Source organism: Pseudorasbora parva, chromosome 12 (genome assembly GCF_024679245.1).
Source record: "Pseudorasbora parva isolate DD20220531a chromosome 12, ASM2467924v1, whole genome shotgun sequence".
In the NCBI taxonomy this organism is placed as follows: domain Eukaryota; kingdom Metazoa; phylum Chordata; class Actinopteri; order Cypriniformes; family Gobionidae; genus Pseudorasbora; species Pseudorasbora parva.
The window spans coordinates 25,230,442-25,248,287 of NC_090183.1; positions in this window are offsets into that span (position 1 = coordinate 25,230,442).

A 17,846-nucleotide genomic window follows, 5' to 3' on the forward strand; every position below is an offset into this window, starting at 1 on the left:
CAGCACTTTGAAAATATTAAAGTTAAGGCAGCTTTTGTGGTCTAATGCATGGGCTTCAAAATCTGAAGGACCATTAGTAAGATATAATAACTGGTATATATTTTCAAATCGAAAGAATAATGTGGGGGAGGGTAATACCATATAATATCATAAAGGTATGGCATTATAAGAACATTTACATAATTATATAATTTTTATGTTCTCATTGTAATTGCTAATTATTTAAACATATTGATCAAATTTAGACATTTGATCTAGTATCTAATTTACAAAAAAAAATTTTTTATACATTTGACAGTGTCAAGGATTTTCTCAGAAAAATTAAGATGAATAAGCCCATAAAGAAACATTTTCAATTCAGTTGCCTATTGCATGTTTCAGTATGCATATTTACATATTATGCAGATTTTTCTTTATTTTGTTTTATTAAGAAAAGCAGTCTTTATGAACCACAGATAAACCTGTAAAACATTGTTTTAAACATTTTCTTTTTTTATGTTAATATTTTGCAGACGCCCTACCCTATAGCATCCCCATTTGAAAATTCCTCATCTAATGTCACAATGTCACAAAGTCACAGTTTGCTTTAATCTACCTTCCATATATCATCCTTTTTAAACTATCAATAATAGTTCAGAGTCTTTATCCAGTCTGAAGATTATAGGCAAGGATAACGCATGCAAACAAGACCAACAAGCTAAGTTGCTCTTTTTGAAGATGCTCATTGTCCAACTCCAGGCTCACTCATTATGCCACAGCTTGATGCTGAGTCATGCATGTCTAATGGGGCAAGCAGACTGCAGAGTGTCTCTGTCTTCAGCCGGTCCCTTAGACACACACCACGACAGGCTTTCCCTGGGGAGAATCACACGAAGGCTGCTAAAACATGCCTAAGCACTGTCTCTCTGTATCAGAGGGAGCGACACGCATGACGGCGCCCAGCGGAACCTAGCAAGGACCATTATTCCCAGCCTCAAAGATCCACCTGTACCTAGTCTTCAGGGAGAATTGCTTTTCTCAAAGTCTTCAGTTTACACCGGATTGAGGACCGACTGGATATCAAGGTATAAACTGCTCTTGTTTGTTAAGACGGTGAAAGGAGCTCCATGCAAACACCCATAAAAGCTTTAGATACATTTAACACTACATAAAAACCTAGACAGTACATGTGCTTTCTCCATGGGTGGACTGGGAAAAAGTGGCACTGGACTTTCTGGCACAAAGCGACCCATCCCACCCGGTTTGTAGTACACCTCACCATAAACCCACCACTTAACATACAAATATAAATACCATTTAAGCCCACTTTATACTTCTGTGACGAGTGTACGCCGTAGCTACGTCGTAGGCTGTGTGTGGGGCGCGTACCCTACGATGTACCCTGATGTGCGCCTCTCCAAAAATGTAAAGACTGATTTATACTTCTGCGTTGGACCTATGCCAAGTTACGTGTTGGTTTTCATTTATACTTCTGCGTTGTTGTCCTTGTCAATATGAAATTACACATGCAGACCGCTAATGGGCAGTGTCCACAGACATGTTGATGGTAACCCCCAGTCTCAATTCAAAAGCAGAAGAAGTGACTTGTTTACACTGTTGCATGCGTTTAAGACGCACCTGACGGATCAGCAGTGATGGCGGCAGATAGCGGCTTTTCTTGCACCTTGAGTTGTTGTATGTAATACAAATTAGGCATCTCTAGTTGATAAGTAGAGTAACAGAAGAGGCGATCAGGCACTGAATGCGTTTGTGAAATCATGCAGAGTGCTCGTGGCCGCTGTTTTCAGTATTGAAAATATTGGCTCGTGCACTGACTAGCGCTTCAATCGATTGCTGTTGCGGAGACTATTCATTCAGTTGAAATCACAAAACGAAATGCACCCATTGTGATATGTCCTGGTTCTTGATATACAATTGGGTACATCTCAATACTTCGGGTGCGTCTCAAATGCATGCAATGACAGTATAAACAAACCAAATCTTCTTTGGCTTTTGAATTGAGACTGAGGGTTACCATCAATAGTCCTGTGGACACTTCCCACTAGCGGTCTCCTTGTGTAATTGCTCATTGACGCGGACAACAATGCAGAAGTATAAATGAAAACCAACGCGTAACTTGCAGCACAGAAGATACGCCGTAGGTCCAATGCAGAAGAATAAATCAGCCTTTAGGCTATACAGAAATATAAATGCTTTTTAAAAAAAAAATAAAAAATGCTTATTAACATTAATAAATTGCTGGCATGTTTCCTTATGTTATAATATGTCTTTCCTGGAGCACATGGCAAATAGTAAATAATCTTGACATTTTACTCATAAGTTTTCCATACAGGGAAGTTTAAAGGGTTACTTCAGCGATTAGCTGGCTTTTTTATCAGTAGACAGTGACACCCTGGAGTATATTTGAATGATTGTGCTCAATTTGGATGATATCGTCAATTTGCGTCATTAGAGGATTTTTTGGCCAGAGGCTAAAGACTACAGCCAGCAGAGGGAGCCATTTCCGCATGTTTTCAACTCGCATATCGGGGATGGGATCTCACTCACACAGCTCACCTCTACAGGCATTCATGTAAACGGTGCGGCCGGCAGATCCAAGTGAGAGTTTCCACTTCTCAAATTAATTCCTGTGGAAGTTAAGCTTCCAAAGGCATGAACTGAAAACGCCCCAGACTGAACACGCGCACATTAATCTATGTGCCGTCGTGTTTACCTCAGCTCTCATCACAAGAGCTCATTCAGCTCATCACGAATATATGTAATCTGACTTCTGCAGCATTTGTGCTGTGACACTCCCTCAGTGGCTAAATCACATATTGAACAGACACGTTCAGTTTTTAATTTTAGTGTCTGTTCTCTAACTGAACTGATTTTATGAAAATGAACGTGGTCGCGGTGGGAAAGTGAAATGCTGCGTCCCAGTTCGCCTATATACTACCTCCTAATAGCATGTACTCTTTTTGCGAAGAAAAAGTATATACTTTTGAGTGTGTAGCAGAAAAGTATGCAAGCTTCGGCACACTACTTCGTCATTTTTAACGGACTCTGTCACTTAGTTACGTGCATCCCGTCACCGTTTAACTGCCCTGTCAATCATCGTCAGATTCGTCACAGTTCAAATCCTTCACATTCAGTTTAATCTCCTACCCTATCGGAGAGAAATGTAGCCACACATTGATCTGCCATTTGTAGGTCTTTAATGCAGAGACTCTCCTCATTTGTCAGGTTAAATATTGATAGTTGGTCACTCAAACCCCTTTATCTAAACTTCTCTACTTAACCGTCGAACTCGCACATCCGACATGTTTGTAGTTTTTAACACTTTTTATCCACGTTTGTAGTTCTAATTGAATCCTCGTCCAACTCGCAGTGGGTTGCGGGCAATATCAGGCGTTAAGAGTGTGCGTCGATCTGTACTTCAAATTCTGACCGGAAATAGTAAACCATCCGGGTATGTTTGGAAAACTCTTTTCAACATACTACGATTTGGGACATACTAATTCTATTTTCGAATACTATTTAGTATGGATTGAATGCGAACTGGGATGCAGGGAAAGTGATCAGTGATCCAGTAGCGGTGGCTTTGGGATTGGCCTCGTAGGGCAGCGAAGCATTATGGAAATTGTTGTCTTTTATCCCCATGAGACAAAAAAACATTTTCTGTCTTTTCTCAGTCTAAAAAGCAAAAAAATAAAAAAATAAAAAATAGAAAATACATTCTACTACATTAATGACCCAATACAGATTCATCTTCCCAGCCCTTTAATATCACTAAAATTCAGTCCATATAACACAATGCTTTAGTATGGTCCAGGAGACGTAGGGCAAGGTTTACTAAAAGCTTGCAACCGCGCAAACCCTCTTTTGGCATTTAAAAAAAGGATATAATTGTCAGGATATAATTGTGAAAAATTTGCAGTAAAAGCAGTGAAAAATAAAGCAGAAAAGGCATGAGCACAGTTATTTGGCGGCTGACCTTATTATGCATTTGTAAGGAGTTTCCCTTTCAGACGCAAAACTTGGCAGTAGAGTATTTAAATGAATCATGCAAGGTGGTTTACTAAGGTTTTACGCTTGTCAATTTACTGGCGTTTGTGCCACTATTTACCCCCAGCACCCCCCTCCAAAAAAAAAAAAAAAAAAAAAACCCTCTTAAACCAGAAACAAAATGGTAGATTGCGTTGGTCATTATGGAAATGATCCAGCTGCGTTTGTATGCTTTAATTTGGCCATTGTCAGTAGATCATGCACAGAACTTTCCACTCCCATCAGCGCTTTTTTGGAACTGCGCTATTTCTCACTCTTTAGTAAATCTGACCCTTTGTGCAGAATGTGAACTGTTTTATGATGCCTTTCTAGTGGTTATAGTATTTGTCCTTTTTCAGGAGCTTGACAGATCCTCTCATTTTATGAAGTAGAGCTCTATTTTTTGAAGCATCATCTGACACTGAGGACTATAGTAATGATGCTGAAAATTCAGCTTTGATTTTACATTTTATAGTATATTCACATAGAAAACAGCTATTTGAAATTGTATTAATATTTCATATTTGCATTTTACTGTATTTCTGATAAAATATTTTCAGCCTTCTTTATCCAAAAAAACTTAAAGGGCTAATTCACCCAACATTTCACCGTTGTTCATACTCGGAACACAAATGAAGATATTTTTGTTGAAATCCAGTGGCTCAGAAAGGCCTCCATTGAGACCAATGTCATTTCCTCTCTCAAGACCCATAAAAGGCACTAAAGAAGTTGTTACAAAGCCCATCTCACTACAGTGGCTCTAAATATAGTTTTAGTTTTTATAGTTAATAAAAACAAATAAAAAAATAAAAATAGTTAATATAGTTAATTTATAGTTTATAATATAGTTAATAGTTTTTGTGTGCAAAAAACTAAATAATGACTTAGATAGCAAGGCCGATTTCAAAACACAGCTTCGAACCATTATGAATCCGTGTATTGATTTATGTTTCGGATTGCCAAAGTCACGTGATTTCAGCAGTTTGGTGGTTTGACACACGATCTGAATCATGAATCGATACGCTGATTCATTAAGCTGCGATGCTTCAGGAAGCTTTGTTTTGAAATAGGCCCATCAATAAACAAGTCGTTATTTCATTTTTTTTTTTTTTTTGCTCCAATTTTTTTTTCTTTTTCTCATTGCTTCATAAAATTATTGTAGAAGCACTGTAGTGAGATGGGCTTTGTAACAACATTTTTAATGCATTTTATGGGTCTTGAGAGAGGAAATGACATTGGTGTCAACGGAGGCCTTACTGAACTATCGGATTAAATATCAGGTACATGTTATTATTTTAAAGATGTTGGAAACAAATTATTGTTGGAGATTATATTTTAGCTTAATATATATACAGTCTTGTTCAAAATAATAGCAGTACAATGTGACTAACCAGAATAATCAAGGTTTTTCGTATATATTTTTATTGCTACGTGGCAAACAAGTTACCAGTAGGTTCAGTAGATTCTCAGAAAACAAATGAGACCCAGCATTCATGATATGCACACTCTTAAGGCTGTGCAATTGGGCAATTAGTTGAAAGGGGTGTGTTCAAAAAAATAGCAGTGTGGCATTCAATCACTGAGGTCATCAATTTTGTGAAGAAACAGGTGTGAATCAGGTGGCCCCTATTTAAGGATGAAGCCAACACTTGTTGAACATGCATTTGAAAGCTGAGGAAAATGGGTCGTTCAAGACATTGTTCAGAAGAACAGCGTACTTTGATTAAAAAGTTGATTAGAGAGGGGAAAACCTATAAAGAGGTGCAAAAAATGATAGGCTGTTCAGCTAAAATGATCTCCAATGCCTTAAAATGGAGAGCAAAACCAGAGAGACGTGGAAGAAAACGGAAGACAACCATCAAAATGGATAGAAGAATAACCAGAATGGCAAAGGCTCAGCCAATGATCACCTCCAGGATGATCAAAGACAGTCTGGAGTTACCTGTAAGTACTGTGACAGTTAGAAGACGTCTGTGTGAAGCTAATCTATTTTCAAGAATCCCCCGCAAAGTCCCTCTGTTAAAAAAAAGGCATGTGCAGAAGAGGTTACAATTTGCCAAAGAACACATCAACTGGCCTAAAGAGAAATGGAGGAACATTTTGTGGACTGATGAGAGTAAAATTGTTCTTTTTGGGTCCAAGGGCCACAGGCAGTTTGTGAGACGACCCCCAAACTCTGAATTCAAGCCAGTGAAGACAGTGAAGCATGGAGGTGCAGGCATCATGATATGGGCATGTTTCTCCTACTATGGTGTTGGGCCTATTTATCGCATACCAGGGATCATGGATCAGTTTGCATATGTTAAAATACTTGAAGAGGTCATGTTGCCCTATGCTGAAGAGGACATGCCCTTGAAACGGTTGTTTCAACAAGACAATGACCCAAAACACACTAGTAAACGGGCAAAGTCTTGGTTCCAAACCAACAAAATTAATGTTATGGAGTGGCCAGCCCAATCTCCAGACCTTAATCCAATTGAGAACTTGTGGGGTGATATCAAAAATGCTGTTTCTGAAGCAAAACCAAGAAATGTGAATGAATTGTGGAATGTTGTTAAAGAATCATGGAGTGGAATAACAGCTGAGAGGTGCCACAAGTTGGTTGACTCCATGCCACACAGATGTCAAGCAGTTTTAAAAAACTGTGGTCATACAACTAAATATTAGTTTAGTGATTCACAGGATTGCTAAATCCCAGGAAAAAAAAATGTTTGTACAAAATAGTTTTGAGTTTGTACAGTCAAAGGTAGACACTGCTATTTTTTTGAACACACCCCTTTCAACTAATTCAACTAATTGCCCAATTGCACAGCCTTAAGAGCGTGCATATCATGAATGCTGGGTATCATTTGTTTTCTGAGAATCTACTGAACCTACTGGTAACTTGTTTGCCACGTAGCAATACAAAATATACTAAAAACCTTGATTATTCTGGTTAGTCACATTGTACTGCTATTATTTTGAACAAGACTGTATATATATATATATATATATATATATATATATATATATATATATATATATATATATATATATATATATATATATATATATATATATATATATATATATATATTTGATTGTAGTAGCTATATGACACTTTTCTAACATTGGACATAAGCTACTTGAATATGACATTTTGCCATGTTTTAGTGTCTGAGAATTATATTTTGAGTAAGTCTATATGAAATTACTAAAGAAAGCCAGGAAACGGACAAACGTTTACTCTTATCAGATTTGCTAAAAACGGTTACGTTAATGTTTCTTGGTTAAATGGCATTGCAATCTGAGGAATTTGAAAAGATCAGAAGTAGTTTGCATCCCAGGAAATTAATGTCTTTTTTTTTTTCAAATGTTGCTATACTGTCTTGTCATGTTTAGCTGCTTATCTAACCTTGGCTTATATTCTTCAAGCATTAGAAATAGCTGCATTGCATGCTTGGTTTCTGTGGATGGTAAATCCTCCTTCAATTCGATTGAATATTTTTTTTTAACTGCTGCACTGAGACGGAGCACATGATTAGAAGGGTAGGCTATGTAAAATGTATATTATTAATTCTTCATATATTTACCTAGCAACGAGCCGGCCCACATTGTCCAGCAGCCTCTCAGGAAATCTCCCGGTGTTCCAGATGGCAAGTCTGCCCCTGGTTTTCATTTTCTCTTTGATGTCTCGAAAATGTCCTACAGTGAAATAAAATACTAGGCCTTGAGCAAACCACCGGGACTTGACAGTAGGCTTCTTCCATGTCCTAATTACCGTCAACAGGCTTGATGGACAGTCAAACCATCTGAAATCAAGCCTCAAGAGAACCCTGCTCAGTTAACTAATAAAGGCCTAGCGGTTAATTCTCTCCTGAGAGGCCTGACAAACCTGTAAATCAGTCTTCGACATTCCTTTATCTATACAGTCCACAGTCTGATCTTTACCTGGAAAAATTTTGTGCTGCATTTTGTGCTGCGAGACCTTTTAGAGTTATCCAATAGCTGCCATTTGTCAAAAGGAATCCTATGGTTTGATCCCCCCCCCCCCCATATTTCCCCTCCACTGAATTCATTATAATTTCCTAGGCTCAACTAATGTGGCTTTGTCTGCACGTTCTCAGTGCAAATGCTCCTTGCATTATTGTGTAAGCATCTCAAATTGAAACATCCGCCTTGTGAAATATTGACTTTAATATCTCATTTGAAAAATTCATGAAACCTTTGATGTTAAATCCATACTCAATTTAGCAAAATGCCACTAAAATATGCAGAGGGGGGCAGAAAACATTATTGTCTGTGCTTCTGTGGAGAAATTACATTTTATGGCTGTTACACCAATCTTTCCCGTGTTTTCTTTTACTTTTTTTCCCGTCGTCTGGGGGAAAAAGTGGAGGCGACCCATTAGAGGCGAAATGAAAAGCGCTATTGATTGGTCTCTTATTCCTCCACTCTTTGCCTCATTTCCTAAATGCACGGTAATAAGGGCTTAGCCATGGTGACACACAATAAGCTTTAATGAATGAAAGTTTAAAGAATTAGCGAGTGTGTATGCGTGATGCTATAATTGGTGGATCTCTTGCGTTTAGTTTTGTTTTATTTTTGTGATACCTTTTCTATTTAATAAAACACATGCATGGCAATGATGTTGCAATACAATAAAGACAATAGATAATATATTTATATGTATGTATGTATGTATATAACAGAAGAGCCATGCATTTCTGCATGGTTGGCTGAAAGTGGTGTAAGGAGGGGTGAGATTTTTAAAAGGCATCATATTAGAATTAGATTTCCTGAGGCTAATTATGATCAAACACAGCCTTTTGAAATGGTCCGAGGTTATGACAGGTAGAAAAAAAAAGAACCTTTTAGCAAATGGATTTCCGTGGAGAAGAAAGAGTTTGAAAGGGAGTGCAAAGGAGAGAGTGCAAAAAGAGAGAGTGAGTGGTGCAAGAGAAATGAAAAGACAGACGAATGTTGTGAAATCCACTTGCGTGCTAATAGAGTTGCATTCGCCTTTGGTAATTTGTAAGCACTTTACCCCTGCCTATCGATCAAGCTGAGGGAGGGAAAGAGAAAAAATTACACTGCATTAACATGTCCCACTCTCTGCAGCTCTCTCTCTCTCTCTCTCTCTCTCTCTCTCTCTCTCTCTCTCTCTCTCTCTCTCTCTCTCTCTCTCTCTCTCTCTCTCTCTCTCTCTCTCTCTCTCTCTCACACACACACACACACACTCACACTGATTGTCCTGTTCTTCTTTTCCACTCATATTTTTGGAGAAGAAATACCTCCTTTCATCATCCCATTCTTTCTCATTTACAAAACCTTTCCTTTCATGGTGATGAGCTGCTTCATAGGATTCTATAGGGTGAATTTGTATCAAGACACTTTGATTAAAATTCCGTAATTTCGTAATTCCTCATGTTCTGCTGCAGCGTAAAGATGTAAGGCAGACCTTGCGATTCTCAGGGTAATGGTTTTTATGGTGGTGCTGTATAACCTTTGCATTGTATCAAGACTGGAATTCTTAAAGGCAGAGTTTAAAGTATAAATGACCAAGAGAAAAAAAAGAAAGAAAAATTATTGATTAAGTGACACATTATATGACTTAGACAAACAGCATTTTTTGTTTTCTGAGAAAAAAGCAAAATGCTTGATATCAAAAATGTCCCGTACCTGGGATTTATAAGGAAGATACGATGATTCTAAATATTTTGAGGATGATAATCAAAATATAGGAAAAAATAAACAAAGTCCTCTAAGTATTTTTTATCTACAATCAATAAGCATGATGCAAGATGGAGTAATTTGCTTTGTATGAAATGAGATAGTGTTTTAATGTGCTCCAATGAATGGTTGGGTATACAGGGTTTTACAAGGACATAACTGCATTTTACATTGGAATCCGTACCGTCTAGCTTACTGCAGTGTGCATAGTTGCTCATAGTAACCACAGACCGAATGCACACAGATATATCTAGTAAAACAGGGCTGCATTACCCCACATATGCATGACTGGAAGAAGCAGAAGCGGTCAACTATTTACACTTTCATTATTTTGGGATTTCATATAAAGCCAGTGATTCAAAGGATGACAAAGTATCACATGCCTAGTAGATCACACGCCTGTGGTTTCAATCCCAAATAGTCAATATAGTGTATTTGTCAAGCCCTTATGCAATTTTGTGAAGATTTCACTTTCTCAAACCACATCAATATCATGTGGCCACATCATAAAATTAGAAAACATTTTACAGAAAGTACCTGTAAGTACCACTAAGTATAATAATAAATAAATCACTTTAAGCAGTGCACTAACTCTAGGATTTGTGTCAGAGGACTGACCTATTGTCAAGTAATTGGTGACACCTTGTGTCATGTGATTCAGTAAAGAGGTAATCATAGTGGATATGGTCAGCACTGTGTGTGTGTGTGTTGAGAACTGTTGGCTTCAGGGTGCTCATCTTGCTGAGGCATGAGTACTGCTCCAATTAGTCTGTGCCGGGAGCTGTATGGGACATATACACCTGCACCCCCCTCTTTCCTTCCCTGTTTATGTGTATTCTCAGTGCTCTCGTCCATCCTGCTGATATTCCATGGTAGCGTCTGAGTGATACACATGTAATGAATTATTCAATCACTTAATTAAGGTACTTTAGTTTTTGTAAAAATGAAAAAAAATTCCATTATGATGTTAAACGTATTACTACGATTTATTTTATGATTTACGTATATGTCGACATCATCAACGTATTGGGATCCATTCATTGTGCCCTATCATCTCTGAGTTTATACAAAATGAGCCGATGCACATTGGCATGCGGGATTTGCATCTGTAGAAGTAAATGCAGCGCACATTTGGCCCAAGCCAAATAGAGGAGAAGTTGATCATTGCTGTGCGGGTTTCCCTATTGTTAATGATGTGATCATTCATAGTGATGTGTTATTTGTTAAGAAGACACGCAACACTGTTTTGTATGTGCTAACAGGTTTGTTTTTCAGTGGAAATGCAATTCATTCTTACTTTCACATTTAAACGATTTCATGAGGTTAACTTAAACCCTGCTTGTGGTCAGTCTGCCAATCAACATGCTTGTTTGCTTTGCGGCCCTTTTTAAATGCAGTTTAAAAAAAGACCAAGCATTCAATCTACGTCAGAGCAGCAGCACGTCCACGAATCTTTCTACAGCGTCACTGGCAGGGCAGCCAGAGTGAATTTTGAAGCTCTCGCCGGCGGCGGTGTGAAAGCACAGTCAGGCACTAATGGACATGCACGAGGGTAGGCCTGACCCAGAGCTCTTGTGTGAGCTCTGTGCAGTGAAAGGCGATCCACACTAGTGGTCCAGAAGCGCCATTTCTGGCTCAACCTGGCAGACATGAAGGAGGCTTCTAAGTATTGGTTCCTGGACTCCCCGTGTCCCATGCTGGGCTTTTCAGCAACATGGTTGAGAGCTTTGCCCAGCTTTTCTCAGCCACCCCAGCAGGCCGTTGCTACTTCCACCCATCCACCAGCTGCAGATCCTCCACCAGCTTGTCACCATCCAGGCCACTGCCAAACCATGTGGCTAGTGGAAAGCAAAGTGACCCTGAGACGGGCGACCCAGAGATGGAAGGAACAGCTGTTAAGGAGATGGTGAAGGTACCACTCCCTCCATCTTCTGGCACCCACGTCTAGACCTCTGGATACTTCATGTCTGGTCTTTGGATGGGAAGCAGGAGTTGTAAGTGATCTACCAGAGGCTGTGGTGGACACCACCACTTCTGCGAGAGCTCCTTCTACGAAGCACCTCTATCCTTTGAAGTGGAACCTGTTCCTTGAATGGTGTTCTTGTTGCTGAGAAGACCCCTGAAAATGTTCAATCAGTACAGTGCTTTCCTTCCTGCAAGACGGGTTGGAGCGAAGGCTGTCTCCTTCCCTCTTAAGATGCATGTGGCCACTATCATGTATTTCATGTTTGCCACACATAATGATGCGGTTGACGGCAAATCTTTTGGATCTGGTCATCAGGTTCCTAAAAGGAGTGAGGAGATTAAATCATGGCAATGCTCCCACCTACCTTAAAGAACTCATTACTCCACAGATCTTAGCACGTTCTCTTCGCTCCACAAACATTCATCAGCTCCATCCCTCTAGGATTAAGACCCACAACACTGAGAAAAGAGCCTTCTGTGCCACTGCTCCAGACCTGCGGAATGCCCTTCCTGAACAACTGAGGGCTCCACAAACGACTGGTGCTTTTACAAAGGGACTAAAAACATACCTGTTTAAAAAGTCTTTCAATGTTTAAATAGTTTTGTGTTTACATTTTTGTGTTGATTTTAATTTAATTCTTAATTGCTCTAACTGTTTTTTTTTTTTTTTTTCTCCCTTTTGTAGCACTTTGAGATTTTCTTTAAAATGTAAAGTGCTTTATAAATAAAATGTATTATTATTATTATTATTATTATTATTATTATTATTATTATTATTATTATTATTATTATTAAATCCTCTTCACTCTCACTCTATACCCTTTTGATACTTGTCTCTGGTGATTACAGTACTGCAGAGAGTGCCCTTTGAGCCTTTGCAGTTAGCAGAGTTAAACATTTTGCTCTGGAAGACAGTATTTAGGCCGGGACAGGGCAATTCAGGCCAGCTTACTCTCACATGATCCTGAGACCCCGGCCTGGATATGTGCCCAAGGTTCCCACCACTCAGTTCCTGGACCAGGTGGTTAACCTGCAGGCGCTGCCCTTGGAGGAGCCTCTACAGTTATATGTGGACAAAATGTAATGCTTCAGGACCTCAGAACAGCTCTTCATCTGTTACGGAGGCAAGCAGACGGGAAAGGTTGTCTCCAAACAGAGGATGGCCCACTGGATAATGGCGTACCTATCGCCTTGGCCTACCTAACCCTGTCTGGCCCCCTCAGGTTGAGTATTATATTTTTCAGTAGAGTTCCCCAGATTGACAAACTCTGTTGAGCACCTCCTTAACCCGCGGCTCAAATGCATTGGTGCAACCTGTGCTATGCTAGATATCCATATGTTGTGACTCTTACGGCAGTCCCATATGTGAATTCGTCCACAATAATGCTCCCTTACGGCAAGCTCATGTCTTTCCCTGGGCAGAGTCCACTCTGCTGTCCCTGCCAGGTGTTGTTTCACCCCTGGATTGGCCCCACCCCAGGGACATTCTGTATGTAGCAATGCCCTAACTGGCCAGTCCATATATGTAAACTCCCACATGATACCTCCCTTCGGGCAGAATGTGGGCTCTGCAGAATTCCTTTCCCCTGGAAGACTTCTGCCCTAGTATGGGGGGCTGATACTGGGCACTGGTGTGTATAACAAATGGCAGTAACTGTGGAGTTTTCCATAGGGATCCCAATATGTCTGTGACGTTGACGTAACTGAAGGAGGGAACCCTGAAGGAGGGAACGGAACTTTTACGCCCCGTTGCCACAGTTGCTATGCCATCGCTGTACAGCCGAGTCACTAGCTCAGCTCCTCAGTGGAAAACAATGAGTGCTGCATCTCCTTCTGCATTTATACCCGTGCTGTGGGGAGGGGCGCAAAATGCAAATCCCGTACACCACTGTGCATTGGCTCATTTTGTGTACTCTCGAAGATGATAGGGTGATCCCAATATGTCGGTGATGTCGATGTAACGTCCCCATTCCCTCCTTCAGGGAACGAGGGTTACATACGTAACTGAGATGTTTTTAGTTGAAAACGGCATTGTGTAAATGGCCCCTAATACTCAAATGATTGTTAGTGGACAAGTATAGTTGCTTATAGTTAAAGTTTACTATCGACATTAAGTTTAACCCATTGTTTGGTTTATCATTTGTAAATCAGTGTTATATGATCTTAACCAGAGATTAATGCCGCCTTCACGTGCTATCGGAATTATCGTAAATACGAGTTTTCGAGGTAAAAATTGCACATGAACCTGAAGTTGAAGTCATGTTTACCACTGGGAAGTTTGGAAATAATTTTGATACCCAAGTTCCCAAAATGGGTATGGCATAACCATTAAAAATGGCGGATGGGAGACGAATATCTGTTGTGGCAGGTGTTTTATTCGTTTTTTTCCGGAACAGTTTCATTGTCTTGTCTTGTCGGTATAGTATTACATTTACATTAGTTAATAATCATTTGTAGCATATTGTGTATTTTAAACACATCGAAAATCGCATGTAGTTGACCATCCAGAATAGTGAGCAAGCTGACTAGTAAGGTAAAAGTATATAATAAGATGTATGGCTGAAAACTATTAACATTTAACTCTTTAAGCCTTACCTTGCCTTTATTGTGAAGGTGATTATAAACAATATGGTTTCGTTTTGTTCTGCTAGTGTTTGCCAATAATTCTATGATTTTCTGGGAATTACTGAATTTTGAACGGGAAATGACTGAAATGGTTAGTGTTAAAATAAAATTTTCCCAAGACACACAAAAGTTTGAACCTGGCGTCCTCCACTCTTTCCGTAAACAAAGCACCTGGACACAATAAGCTTGTAATTCCGACTTCTGAAGTGGGAAGTAGGAAACTTCCGATAGCACGTGAAGGCAGCATAAATCCATAGTAATGGATCCATATATGTTTGTATAAGTTACCAACAGCCAATGGTCCCCACAAGGAAAATAATTAATAAACATCCAGCAATTATACATGAGATAAGCTTTTGGTGCAAGAATAACTTTTCCGAAAGTATGTTTTTAAGTTTCACTCATTTTTGAACCTGCGCCTGAATGAGATTGAGGAAGTTAGATAAAGTGCTGAATCTAAAATCAGCCTCTTGCAGCAGTGTGTGTTTTGGCTTTGATCACCTGAACATCATTAGATCAGCTTTAAAATAAGATGTTAATTTTCTCTCCTTTTTTCCCCAGGAATCGTTATTGTCTCATTTGCGCAGGGGTGTGTTCATTCTCTATTACCTCCAGCCATCAATTTGCATAATTATCATTCTGAGATGAAGCTCTCTTAACACGGTAACGGCAAGAAAAAGCAGAGCTTGGGTGAAAAGGATGTGTTTGGAGGAAAAGTTCTCAGATGTTCTTAAATTAACACTGATCAGATCTAAATCTAATTACTATGCCTTTTAGCACTGATAGCACAACCCGATGATAAATGTGTACAGTTTTGGAGTATTTTTACTTGTGCTTAACCTACCCCCCCCCCCCCCCCCCATTTTCAAAATTCACTTCATTTTCTTTTGTTTCAAAATGGATGATTATCTTGAGATATCGAGTCTGTGGAGGTCAGATTCTGTTTAACGCCTTTAAGCTAAAGTTGTCTTATTTTACTTAACAGTTATCAGTGAAAATAATAAAAGAGCTGCTGCAATGTTTTTTTTTTAAACATCTAACATTAGTAAACTTAAAACTCATAGTAAACACATTAACATCTAAACTTAATGTTTAATTTGAGATGACTTTTAATAGCTTTCAGAATATATTATATTTTTGTGATCCATTATATATGATCTCGTACAGTTTAAATTTTGATCTCCATCACATCTGCTCCCTAAAATATTTCACCTTCAGCCAATAAGATCAGAATGGGATTTCCCATTATAAATCACAGCATTTGATTCTCTGATATTCAAACAGGTGTGCACATATTTGGATTCAGTTATCTTAAAATTGATTAAACAATACAAATGTATTATCTTAAAAATGATAATATAGGTGCCCTTTCAGTGACAGATCAAAATTAACTACTACTCAAATGTTTGTTCAATTAAATGCACATTTATTTGTATAGCGCTTCACAATACATATTGTCTCAAAGCAGTTTTACAGAAAAATGAATGGGTCTGCATAACAATTTAGAGTGACTTGTTATCAGAGGACACTGTGTCTAAGTTATGGATTTCAGAAAATATACAATCACACAGTTAGCTAACAATGTATTAAAAAAAACAACTATGTAATAATTTTAGGCAGAAACAATGGGATCTTTGTGTACAATTTACAAAATATGACCAGAAGTTTTCTCTTGCCAAAGTATTTGAATTTGTGGTGAAACCCTATTTCATTATTCCGTTAAACTAATTATTACTCTTTCTACTTTTTCTTCTTCTTCTTCTTCTTCTTCTTCTTCTTCTTCTTCTTCTTCTTCTTCTTCTTCTTCTTCTTCTTCTTCTTCTTCTTCTTCTTCTTCTCTCTCTTCTGGCTGGCCTACAGCTGTCAGTTTCACAGCCAGATGACTCAATTATATTATGGGAGCGGCAGCTTTTCAGGGAGGAAAGTGTGATCTTCATCGGCGGTATGGCTTTGAGACCATTTGGTAAGAAATGCTGGGGAAAATGGCCGCAGCGCATTAAAGGGCCCTTCATTAGTTGAGGTACATTAAGACTCCTAGAGGCTCACCACTCTCCTGAGCATAGACGATAACATTTACACACACAGTCTCCACACAAAGTTAATGAAAACGCTTGCCATTGACTTGTGTGTGTGTGTGTGTGTGTGCGCTGAGAGGAAATAAGGGGCTAGAGTCCTGGCAGAAGCAATATCAAGCATGAGTAATTTACAGGGTTTTGGCTGTGTGGTATTTCTGTTCTCAGGCCTGTTAGAGATTTGTCCAGCAGATAGAGCACACGACTGATAGAGAGGAAGAGAGAGGGAGGCAGAAACTCAAAGCCAGCAGATAAAAGTCAATGTGCTCTTTGTTCAAGTGGAGACTGGTCTAATGTTTATCCATCATTTAAGGAAGAGACAAGAGGAACTGTTAAAGACCCCATGAAATTGTGGCTTTTAGTTCATGCATGTTAGCTTTGAGGCCAGCTATTATGCTAGTGTACACTAATGGTCACTTTTGGCAGATTTGGACATCATGCAAAATTTACATACTTGACTTATCAGTCATGGAAAAGATGGGGAAAAAATTAACTAGCATCATAGGTGTGATTGAATTTGTCAAAGGCAAAAGACAACCTCTGTTACATCTGTATGCACATATGTACTTATTAATGATTAGTGCAATGTCTAAAAATTGAGCAAAGGAAGCAAATATAAATAAGTAATTTGTCAGAGTGTGATTAAGGCAAAGATGAAATGAAGGAAGCTGGATGTAGGCATGGCAGTGATTCTGAACTGAACAAGAACAAAGAACAAACTGAGATGAACAGAACAAATCAAAATATATTGGCAATACCAAACAACACAAATAACAGAAATAAATACATAGGGAAGCACTAGGGACGGAATTAGATTAAAAAAAATAAAAAAAAATAAAAAAACAAGATACTGTAACATGAGGGCAAAAAAACAAAACAAAAAACATGGCAAATAAAGACCAGGAAGAAAGGAAACATGAACTAACAAAGGAAATTGAACAGGAAAAATCGAAGAAAAACACAACTCCAACAAAAATTAAGTTAAGGTTAAGTCACATATACCTTGAACTCTCGGTTGATTAATTATAATAATTTATATATTAAATTTGCTACATTTATACATTCATATACTTTTTTGGGTACTCTACGCGCTTTACATATAGAAGGGGGAATATTCTCAACCACCGCCAATGTGCAGCACTGCAGCATCCATCTGGATGATACGATGGCAGCCATATTGCGCCAGAACGGCCACCACACACACCAGCTGATTGGTGGAGAGGAGACAGAGGCCCCGTCCACACGAAGCCAGCGCTTTCCTAATCCGATCTTTCTTTTCCCTCGTTTCAAGAAATATCTGCGTCCACACGAGATTACGAAAATGGACTAAAAACGATGTAGTTTGCATGCCAGGCCAGTGTGTGGCGCTGTAATTCTCCCACAGAAATACACTAAACACGGAGAAGAAGAGTTGTGGCTAGCAGGGGTATAGCAGTGGTCGGAGAG